Genomic DNA, 12,339 nt, shown 5'->3' with positions numbered 1-12,339 from the left:
TCTACAAGTTCCTACATGGGGAAGGGATTTCTAATAGTAGAGATCTTTTTAATCTAGCAGAACATGGCATAACAAGGTCCCATATTTGGAAGCTGAAGCGAGACAGACTCAGACAAAAGGCAGGTACACCTTCTTAGCAGTGATGTAATTAACTATTGGAACAATTTATGTAGTGATGTGGTGGATTCTCCATCATGGTTTTTAAATTGAGACTGGATGCCTCTTTAAATTATGCACAAGTAGTCAAATAAATTATAGGCTTGAAACAGGAATAACTGGGTGGCATTCTATGACCTGTTTTGTGCAAGTGGTCAGACTATACTAGTGTTTCTCAAATGTGGCCACCTGCAGCCCCCAGAGGCATTTTTTGCAGCCACAGCCTCCTGGATAGTGGCTCCTCACCCAGGGCTGCCAGCAGGAGTTGGGCCCAGCCTTCCTCTGAAGCCACAATGCCAGAGGAACAGGCAGCTGGTGTGAGTTCCCCACCTTCCCGGGGTGGTGGGGCTTGGGCTTCTGGTTTCAGCCCTGGGATGGCAGGCACCAGCCCCTGGCCACAGGGCTTCAGGCTACATCCCCCAGCTGGGGGGCTTTGGGCGCCAGCCCTGGGCTCACCCTCCCCATCATCCTGGCCCCCACTGCCTCCCTACCCACCTCTCCATCCATGGCTTAATTCTGGCTTGCCAGGGCTGCATAAGTCTGCTGTGAAAAGCGATATTTGTATGTTTGTTTATCACGTTTCACTGTCTCCCAGCTAGTTAGTAAGTCTGCTGTGAAAAGTGATACATACAAATAATAATTTTCACAGCAGCAGCCTTACTAGCTAGCAATTTTTTTTTTAAAGGCAGCCAAAAAACCCCAACAAAAACACAAGAATGTGCAAAGCACCTTATGTTGTTTCTATTCTGTTTAGGCCCAGTAAAGAATAGACAACTGTACATTATTTTTTATTATTGAGTCTGCAAAAAACCCCTACATAAATACACATGTCCAAATCATTGTAATTTATGTGCATACTTATTTGTTTGGCCTAAAGTTAATTAAGCATTTTACGAAAAATTGCCAGAGCAGCCCCCAGCAAGAGTTGGTGGCTGCACGCTAAGGCCACCCAAATATGTCTTGAGAACTCCTGGACTAGACTCTCACATGGCCCCTTCTGGCCTTAAAAACTCTGAATGCAGTAAATGAGTGGCGAGGAATTTGTGACCTGCAGATTGCTTTCTATTTCAGCCACTGGTTTTGCCAGTCAGCTATGTAGGACTGGCAGGAAAGATGCAAAGTACAGCCATCAGCCAGTGAGGGCGATCAAAAGGAAGATTACTTTTAGAAATGGGGTTCAGAGGCATGAAGCTTAAAAGGTACATTAGTACCAAAGAGTAAATATTACTCCATCCACCTTGCTTTTAACCCAGAAGAAAAGTTTATAATGACATAACATCAAATGACTTGCTAAAAATTATTTCCTCTCCTAGTTATGATGTTCTTGGGTGCTTCTTACCTAGACTTGCAGACACAGCAGAGGACAGATGTGCAGTGCAGCTTCAGCATAAATATTGCATGACCAGAGTTGTAGTTAAAATAATCTTTAAAAAAACATGTCAGAAACTTGGAGTTTGGGGCTGGAGATTGGCCCCAGTGGCTTCCTGTGGCCCTCTGGCAACACAAAGGGGTCACAGCCATCGGCAATCAGGCCTCAGCTGGTAGAGCCGTCCCATCACTTGTCATATGGACTCGGCGCCTAGCTTCTAATCATTCTCACTCATTTGTGAACCATCTGTTTCTGCGCTCTGCTTGGGGGTGAGTAAGGTGCACCCAGCATTGCGGGGGGGGGGAGGGGGGAGCCACTGCTCTCCAGCATGGCATTGGGGCTCTATTAGCCCCATACTGTTCCTCCCTGCCCTTGGGGTTGTTGTCACCTCTGCTTTAAGACGGTGTGAAGATTTCTCTCATGACTGGAACAACTCAGCTGTACCCCATTTGGGTCAAGCTAGTGGGTTAATAGTTAATTTTTGCCACATTTCAGCCACTTCTATTTTAGGTCTTAACACATCGCCCCCTTGTGCTGTGCGGCTGTGTACTAACTGCTGCTGTGTAACTGTTTTCTGACTGAGCCTCCCATCCGCAAATCCACCCCTCTTGGCTGGTGCCTGAGGACAAAGAAAAGTGTTTCTGCAAAGTGTGGGGAATAATGTTGACTAATCAGGGTCATTTTAAATCTTATCCCATGACTTTTGCCTCCCTCTTCTCAAAACTGACTTATTACTGACCCTCTCCACCTATATCTGAAGACAGATGCAATGGAGCACAGTGAGTATTGTTGTCTATCTCAGGAGGGGGAGGGGCCTGTCCTGCCCCCACTGTTGTGAATGAAATGTCAGCAGAAGCAGTGGGTGATGTGACAGACTCAGTCCAGAAGGATCTAAGAGAATACTAGCTCTCTCACTGCTAAAATCCCCTCCCCCAGTCTAGGGAGGGGCTACTAAACCTAGAACCCAACTGAGTTCAGGGGACAGCAAAGGCAATAACGGGAACAGGTGTGGGGGTCAGAGGGCCAAAACTAGGGAACCAGAAGGAGACACCAACCAGAGAACCCTGGACAGCGCCCACTGCTCCTCAAAGGTATTGGGAGAGCCGGCAGATGCTGCCCAGGGGAACTCTCCCTGGATTCGTGAACAGATAAAGGAACGAAAAACAGCCCCACAGTCACAGCCCCCCCACCCACAACCTCCTCTCCCTGGTGTTATGAATGGCCACCTTAGCCATGGCCAGGAGGAGTTTGACAAGGTGGTCCTGTGACTTCGTGGGGCCTCAAATCGGGTGTGCATAAATAAACAAGTGGGGGGGGGGGAGAAGTGCAGCCAGAACCTCAATAAGAGGTACTCGAGGGGCTGCAGCCTGGTGCACTGAAGATACGCGTGCAGCAGGGTCTCCCTCACGCCACAAAAGGGACAGGCTTCAGGGACAGAAGTGAACCATGCCAAGTACATGCCCGTGCTCACGGCTTCATGGAGGAGCCGCCAGCTGCTATCCCCGGCAGGCTGCAGGACTAAGATGGAATATAAACTGGCTCACTGGGGTTCCTCACCCTCTACTGCTGGTAAAAGGTCCCGCTCCTTGATATCTGGGTGGGACATGAGGGTGGGGAAATGAAGCGTATGCAGCACGAGCACGTATAGATGGTCTCTTGATGTGGTTCGAAAACAGACTGGCTGCAAGACACGCAGCCAGCTCAGGGTATGAGGAGGGGGAGGCCGGGAAGGCTCATGGGGCAGGGGACCAATGGAAAGATCCGGAGGGCCTGGAGTGAGGGGCAGGCGGGGTGCACCCTCTTGCAGGACCCACTCAAGGAAATCCCGAGCTGCAGGGGACAGGGCTGCCTCCTGGAGAATGCACCAGGGGGTTTTAAGGGTGGAGAGCCCCTTGTGCCGACCGAGCAGCAGGGGATCCACCCAACCCCCCAAGGGCGTAGTCCAGGAGGTCTCTGATCTTGGTGACTCCTGCCAGAACCAACCTCTGGCGCACCAAGGGGGACTCCGCCACCTGCACACAAAGATGAGGATTGTGTAGCAGGGGCTCCGCGAGGAGATCTAACCCCTCGGTGGCCACAAAGGACCTGGTTGCTGCCTCCAGACCTGGAGGAGGTCCTGGTAGAAGACCAGCAGTTCGGAGAGGTCTCGCAGAAGAAAACTCAGATGGAGAAAAAAGAGCTGCCGGTCATATCGGAGCCCTGCAGATGGCGGAGGAAGGCATGCGCCAATATGCTCCACGACAAGCCACCTGCACTATAAAGGAGTCTCTGCAGGGTCTGGAGGTGGAAGACATGGACCTGTGTGTGCAAACACGTCAGGCCCTGTCCTCCCTCCTCCAGGGGGAGATGGAGAACCCCTGCAGAGACCCAGTGCAGTCCCGGCCAAAAAACCTCCAGAACCAACCTCTGGAGGTTGGCCAGGAACATGGGGGGTGAGTACAGGGTGTTGAGCCAGTGCCAGAGCATGGACAGGACCAGCACTCTCCCCGAAAGGGAGAGGTACCGGAGCAGTCCTGTCCAGCCCTGCAACAGCCCAGTTACCCTGCTCTCTAAACCGGGCCAGTTCTCCAGTAGAGACGGATGTGTGGCAGAAAAGTAAATGCCAAGATAAAGCAGCGGACCCGCACTCCACCAGATGGGCTGAAGCGCGGGTGGGAGGGAGCTCACCCGCCACCCGGCCCGAGCTCTTGACCCAGTTGACCTGGGTGGAGGAGGCTGCTGAATAAATAGCTTGGCAAGCCTCCACCCGCACCAGGTCTTCTGGGTCCAGGACCACGTCGTTGGCATACACTGCCAGGAACAGCCGCACCTCTGGCTCATGTGGCACCAACCCTGTCAGCCTCTTATGAAGGAGATGGAGGAAGGGCTCAATGGCCAGAGTATACAGCTGACCTGACAGCAGACAACCTTGATGCACTCTTCGCCTGAAGCTGACAGGTGCAGTCAGTGTCCCGTTGAGCCTGACCAGACACTCTGCGGAAGCGTACAGCACCTGGAGAAACCTCACAAACCGGGGCCCGAAGCTGAATGCCTGCAGAGTGCCCAGGAGATGCTCATGGTCAAACGCCTTCTCCTGATCCAAAGACAGGAGGGCAAATGACAGACCATCCCTAAATCCAAGCTCCAAGAGATCCTGGACCAGATAAAGATGATCAAAGATGGTATGGTCCGGGACGGTGTAGGTCTGGTCAGGATAGACCACGTCCACCAGCACAGACCACAGCTGCAGCGAGATGGCCTTCACCACGACCTTGAAGTCCGTGCTGAGGAGTGAGATGGGATGCCAATTTTGGAGATAGCTGAGGTCCTCCTTCTTTGGCAGTAAGGCGAGCACTGCTCGCCTGTATGACAGTGGGAGGACCCTGCTCTCTAAGGACTCAGCCCAGACAAAGACAAGGTCCAGGTTGAGGATGTCCCAGAGCACGTGGTAGAACTCCACGGTCAGCCTGTCCATGCCCAGAGATTTATTGGTGGACATGAGACGGAGGGCTTCCGAGAACTCTGCCAGAGTGACAGGCAGCTCCAGCCGGTCCCAGTAGCCCGTGCTGACCGTCAGGAGTTCATCCCAAAGCACTCCGCAGGCATTGGCATCGGTTGGATCTGGGGAGAAAAGGTTAGCGTAGAAGACCCGAGCCCTCTTGCACATCTCCACCGGATCCGTGAGGGGTGTACCATCAGCTGCCAAGAGGCAGATGATCTGCTTTTTAGCTCCCATCTTCTTCTCCAGGGCATAGAAGAAGTGGGAGCCGCGATGCATCTCCTGCAGGAGACGGATGTGGGATCGAACAAAGGCACCCCAGGCCCGAAGATAGTCAAGGGCCTGGAGTTCCTCTCACTTCTGCCAATATGCTCCACAGAGGGGTGGATTCACGGGGCTGGTGGCCAGATGCCTCTCTAGCGCTAAAACCTCCCGTTCCAATTGCTCTATCAACACATCCCTCTGCCTGCTGGCGCCCCGGGTGTGGCTACAGCAGAAGAGCCAGGCGTGCACCTTCCCTGGCTTTATTGTGGGCTTTATTGAAATGCCAATAGGCCAGCCCTGGCCTCTCCGAAGAAAGAGAGGCCGTCACGGCCACCAAATGGTGGTCCGAGAACGGGTCCGGCCAAACGCTGGAGGAGTGGGCCTGTGAAAGATAACCTAGGATGGGAACAGGGTCAGGTCAGGGGAGGGGATGGGGACACTTATTTTTCTCAATGGCCTAGGTTTGTGTCCTGCCCCGACCCCATTCCAGCCCCTGCTCCTATCCTTAACCTTTATTCCTTCCCTCCTCCTGTTGCTGCCACCCCCGGGTTTGCCTCATTTTCTTTTTATGAGGGACCCTGCGAGGCCGTTTTTGTTTTTCCCTCTCTTGGCCCATTAGGGGGGCTGCAGTTCTCCCGTGGCCATTGTCCCTAGTGCTGAGTTGGGTGGTGTGGTGCCAGTGGGACAGGTGCTGGAGAGAAGATCTGATCCATGCTTGCCCGTCTCCATAGGCCACGGGGCTGGCAGCGGGGTCCAATCGGGAGACGCTCCAGGGTCCACGACCCCAATCCCCACTCCGCAGAGGAATGAGATGCGCTGTTTCTTGGAGGATAGCCGTGGCTCCACAAATAGAGTGTGTCTCGCTCTTCAGCTAGAACCAATTAAGGTCCCACTCATTCTGCTTAAAAGCTCTCCTTTCCAGTTCTCTCCAAAGAGCCCAGCTGAAAGGAACTGGAGGAGGAGCAGCATTGCTGAAATCCTGAGGTAAGGGTGACGCTGGGAAAAGGGGACTACAGGGAAGTGGCCTAGGGAATCAAAGCAGCATCAGTGGTGAAGGGAAAGCTGCCACCAGCGGTTATCATTAGGGTCCCTGGGCCAGAACCCAGAGTAGAGGGTGGGCCCAGGTTCCCACCTCCCCCACATTCTACAGAGAGCCCCTTGACAGTATCTCCCATACTGGCCTGTGATGAAAGTAACTCAATAGGTTGTGACTCTTGCCACTACACTGTGAAAGGAAGGTCACATTGGGCCCTTAGTGAGTTTTTGAGGCCCCTGAATCCGCTCAGAAGCATGAGACCCACCACTCTAGGCTTGGAACTTTGTCACAGTGAGCACTTTTCCCATTCACCACTCAGCAGTGCCTTTTGGTTGAGGCTAGCTGATCAGGGAGAGGGATGGTCCCCATTGTATTCCATGGGAGGTAATGCACATGCGCCTAGAGCTGCAGGTTTAGTATAGGCCGAGCCTGAGTCAGATTATATGGGCCAGCCCTGGGTGTTTTAATGGGAGTAGAGACATACTCTAAATCAAGTCCTTTTGGCCTAATCTAGTTAACACTGGGGGATCTCTTGATTATGCCTAAAAAAAAAAAAACCTTTGACCTTTGGCCTCCAAGCAGCATGGAAGTGATGTGTTCCTTTTGTTTGTGATTTTTAATTCCCCCTCCTGCCCTCTAGTCAACTGATGGGAGGAAGCCAAACAATGTCTTTTGCCCTCATTCATGGCCCCCAATAGTGCCTGTGTGGGTCAATGGACCATTCATGGTGGGCTGGACATACCAACTTCTGTTGATCAGCATTTCACATCTATTAATGGGTCTCTAGTGTCTGGTCACAGAAATTCACAGTACAATAGCTCAAATATTAACTTACATTAAGGGCTACAGCAGTCATAAGTGAGATTAATGCATACAGCAATTTACAAGTATTCCCTGCAGTCTAAACCCATTCTTATAATGCTAATACCTCTTTTATCAATACTAACACTCAGTTGATTCCAGCTTTGGCGTTACCAGTGTTCAATTAAGCTAGGTGGCCTGTGGCATGAGCTGGCACGTGGTCTGCCAAGATCACAGGCCCTACCTGTCTGTCCTCCGCAGGGCAAATAACTAGGATCAGTATTGCATTGCACAAGGCAGTTTGGGCACTGGAATGAGATGAGCATGTCGTCATTCCTTTCAGAGACTCTTGCGACATGATCGACTTTAGGATTAAACCAATTAGACCTGCAGTTGGGTTAAACCCATTTTAAAATAAGTAGGCTGCATTTGTCAGGGGGAACTGCAGTATCACAGCATGGTGTTATCTGTTAGCAAGCTTCCCAAAATGGGCCTCCCAGAAGGCAGCAGCAAACTGTAGGGATAGATTAAAAAAGCCACCTGAACAGAGACAGTGCTATGCTTGCATGCAAAGCGTGGCCTTGTGTCTGTGTTGCATGCAAGGTCATGCTGTGAAGAAGATGCCATTTTTTTTGTACACCAGGTACCTACAACAATGGTATCCTCTATATGTTTTCTGGTGCCAGATGGCATGGTCCTGTGGGCACAGCCAGGCAGGAAGTCATAGTTTGGGTTTACGGTGTATACGTAACTGACATGGCCCTGGGTGCCATTGGGCTAGGAAGAAAACCTTCCCTTAAACATGCTCCAAGGGCAGCGGGCCCTGCAACTTGTCAGCCAGCCACACCATGGCCAGGCACAGTAGTCCTGTGCCCCCAGCTGACTAACCGGGATGGGAAAAAACTGGTCCACACACTAGAATGTGCCCCTTCCACCTTGGGCTTGGGAAAGGCGCTGAGGGCGAGCCTATGAAGGAAAAAAAATCACAGCCCTGTGCTCCTTGGTGTTTTCCAAACTGCCTCAAGCCCCCTTGTCCCACTAGTAGCTGTAGGGGAAACCCAAGTTTCCCTGTAACTGAGCATCACGGGCACGGTGACAGAGGTGAGCCCTTGGACGCATGGAACCCTCAGAAGACAGTTCTAGCGAGAGGTGCCTGGCCCTGGGCGAAAGGCATTTGGCTCTGAGGGCAGACTGAAGTTTCTCCCTTGGCAGCATTGTGTACTGACAGCCCCTTCCTGGAGAGCCAGCCCTCCATGCTGGCCCATTCGGTCTAAAGTGAGGCTTATGCAAAACCCGCAGTGGCAGAAACCTGCAACCACCACCAGGGTAATCTGACACCATAAGAGCACCAGATATTAGGTTTAGGCTTATAGGGTAACCAGGAGCCTGACAGTGCCTGCTACTGATCCAGCCAAGAAGAGCTGGACTAGCATATGCCAGCTTGTTAGATGTCAGGGTTATAAGAGATGGAAATTACAAGAGAAGGGCAGAGGCACCATCTGACTCAGTGGGCTCCCCTAGGCTGCTAGTCAGGTACTATTGCTATGGCCACTTCTTGGGGGAGAGGGGGCGGGACATTGACAGAGGTGAGACTCTGGAAGTGTGGAAACTTCCAAAACGTGACTATGCCAGACACTTTAGGGACCAGGTTTAGTCATAAACTTTGGTAACTTTCAATGTTATGTGTCTTTGTGAGCAAGATATTGGATTCTAGTTCCACAGGGGAGGGACACTGAGCTTCCCCAAGCAACTAAAAGCATGGTGGGGAATTACTGCAGATCCCAGGCCAGGAAACCAATGCCAGAGGCCCTGAGTGAATTGTATATGCTAATTCAGACCAGGTTCAAGAAACCCAGGAGCCAAAGCAAGAGTTTGTACAAAGGGGGAAGCCTGAACTGAGTCAGAGATCCAAAATTGACATGAGACTGTATCTAAGAGGGTTTAACCCTGTTGGAAGGGTGTGGAGACCTAGAACCCGTCAGGGCTCCACCTGGACACTGGGTGACACCTGTTAACTAGTCTACACAGATGCCATGTTATGTTTATTTCTGAAATGCTTTTGTTCTAAAATAAATGCCCTGGTTCTGTGAAAGCCAGCTTGTTATTGCTGACCCTGTCACTGTCCCTGAGAGTGACCTACAGGTGCAGGACTAAGGTCAGACCTGCTGGGATAATCACAGTGAATTGCAGGGGGCCTGCACCCCTAAACTTGCAGTATGGAGGGAGAGGACAACAGGTTCTGGAGGTCTGAGCCCTAAAGGGGAGCCCCATAGAAGGTCACAGAGGGGGCTATCACAAAGCAAGTGTTGATGGACAAAGAATGCTGACACTGACATGAAGGAATCGAATAGATAGTTTGTCAGGGCTCTCAACCTGAGCAGTAAGGCTCACTGTGGAACAAGCAGCCTGACTGCCAGCATGGCTAATTAGACTGATCTAAAAATCTGGCTACGTGTTGGTTCTCTGCCAAGGAAACGGCAGATCCTGTGACTATCACTCTGAAAGAAGGCTGAATGTTTGGACAATTCACCCGAAGACCTCCTGATTCAGGACCCACTTGAAGGAGTTGACCTTTTAGTTCATGTCTCCTTTTATAAGAAGCACTCTGAGGTATAAGAGAAAGCGTTCCACTCATCGTATGACTATTTGCTTTTGCGCCTTGTTTCCCCTCGGTTATTCACAAATACAACCATGTCAGTCAGTGTTGTCTGTCCGAATCAGGACGTGGTTTCCCTCTAGGCTGGACTGGAACCATTGCAGCGCCAGCTTGACAGCACTTTGATCTAGAAGGTTTATGCTAGGGGTCCTTTCTCCTTGAAATGTTGGGCAGTCAGCACTGCACCGCTGTTAAATAAATGAGTGACCCCTGCTCCTTCCAGCAGGAGGAAGGGTAAGATGAGTTTGGCACTACTCCCATTCATTAACCTCTGCCACTGCTCTGACTTCCTACTGGGGCATGTCAGGCCTGGCCCAGCCGCCTGGCAGGGGGCAGACCGTAGACATATGCTAGGTCAGAGGTCCTCCTAGAACAGCCCCTTGGCAAACCTCACCAAACTGGTATCATGGTAGCCCTGCTCAAGGCTGCACAGAGACAGAGTGAGAGTCTCTGGCCCAAGAAGCTCAGAGTTTGAACAGACAAGACAAAGGGGAAAGTGAGGCAGGAGGAAGGGACGTGACTTGGCACTTAACAGGTCAGTGACAGAGCTGGGAACAGAACCCAGCTCTCCTGCCCCCCAAACCTGTGGTTGATCCTAGGTGTCACAGCCTTCCTGAGGAAACTGCCATCAACAAAAGGTCATTGTCTGCCAAGAGGCCCCAGCACTTGTTAGTCAGAAAAGAGTTCACGGTGGGTGTCAGGGAAGCTAGAAGAGAAGGAATGCATGTTACCAAAGGCCCCTCCCCCCACAGGGAGCAGCCGCACAATGACAAAGGCATTATGGTCTGGAGACATTTAAAGGATTTGAATAGAAACATCTTTGAAATGCCTCCACTGAAATCTATGTGATTGGACGAGCTGGCCCTTTAACACAGGGACATGGGGCCTAAAAGGGCAGCCTGCAAGTCCTTTAATCTAGAAGTAGCGGGAACTCTTTTTTCTGCTCTTTGATTTCCGGGCATCTCTGCAGCACATTAGCATACAACACTCTGCTCCCTGAACATGAAAGGGCTGGGCGCTTTCCCCACCCTGCCTGACAATTAGCAGGAGACTTATTATTCAGCTTAATGCGGGGGAAAAATACAGCCTTCATTAAAATTTTATCAGCGCTGCCTTCCCCCTTTCCTCTGTAATTTATTGCAGCTGAAAAAAACCACAAGTCATTTTCCACTTATTGTTTCTTTGTACCAAATGTCAGCCTTTGAGCAGAGGGAAAGGTCACCATTCTTATCTCCCCTTTGGGCTGGGAGCACTGGCCCAAGAGTGTCCCCCCCAGCGGTGGCTCTTCTCCCATCAGTACGCACAGCTCTGAGAAGTACCAGGTTGGGGAGTGGTTTTGCTTTTTTCTAATTGCTGCTGGGGCAGTCTTGTGAACTCAGAGACTTTTCCACATGGCTTGCAATACTTTCCTTTGGATGACACTTTGGGCTACTCGTGCCCATCCAGTGCCCAAATGTCACAACCGGGCTACCTGCAGTTACACTCAGATACAGCACTTAACACGTGTGCTAAAGCACTATACAACATACACATCAAATGTCTTCTGTTGAGAAGACAGCCTTCCTATAGTTCAGATGCCTGGAACAGGGTGACTGAGTTTGTGTCCATCTTCCCATTCAGCTAGAAATCATACATGTCCATTTGCATAGAGGAAGAATCCCACAGTGGAAAGTTCCTCCCATAACCCCGCAAGTGCATCCTCAGTCACAGGCTCCCAGCTACTCAGGTGTCCTTGGCAGCCGGCTGAAATCTGACCACTCATTGGGAACTGCTGATTACAGGCAAAGAGACATTTCTATCAGAGACCAGGGTCCCCTTAGGGAGCTAACAAAGAACAGGTGGGTAGGAGGGCCCCATTTTGAGGGAATTAAGGGCATAAGAGATCCCTGACTTCACCAATCAGATTGTAGCCAACAAACATGGAAGTTGGTGATGTCAGTGTCTGTAGAAAACACAGACAGCCACAGCTGGACTAAGGGGGGGTCACTGCCACCTCCCTTATAGATCACTCACAAACCAGTTAGTAGCATTTTTGATTTGTTGTGAAATAATCAAGGCATCAGTGTTTCTCTCTTTCCCGTTCACTGTAGCTCTTGGGATTGTGTTTCCAATCGCTCCCTTGTCTGTAATGCACTGTTCCTCACTCTCTCTCCCTCCATTTCCCACATCTCTCACTCTCTAGCCCAGGGATGGGGTGTCAAACACACAGTGGGCAGGCTGGATCTGGACCCCAGGACTCTCACACCTCTGGCCACAGCTGACCCTGCACATTTCATAGGCTCTGGCTGGCAGATGCCTGACTGGCAGCTCACACGGCCAAAGCTGGAATGCGCAGGGCTCAGTGTGCTACTGCCAGATTGGCCCTAGACCTCTGCACCACTCCTGCTCCTCATCAGCAGTTCTTGGAGCAGCCACTGCTACAACAGGGGCTGCTTTCCATGCCCCAGGGCTGGGTTTCTGGCTCTCGCTGCTGCTAAGCCCCAAGACACTAGGCTGTGGGGCAGGGGGATATTCCCCAGAACAGGGGCTGTCCTCAAGCCAGTAACATACCTATATAACCCAGCAGCAGGATTGGAAAA

The sequence above is a fragment of the Lepidochelys kempii genome, chromosome 9 (assembly GCF_965140265.1).
Source record: "Lepidochelys kempii isolate rLepKem1 chromosome 9, rLepKem1.hap2, whole genome shotgun sequence".
Taxonomy (NCBI): Eukaryota; Metazoa; Chordata; order Testudines; family Cheloniidae; genus Lepidochelys; species Lepidochelys kempii.
Note: the sequence above shows the minus strand (reverse complement) of the source record.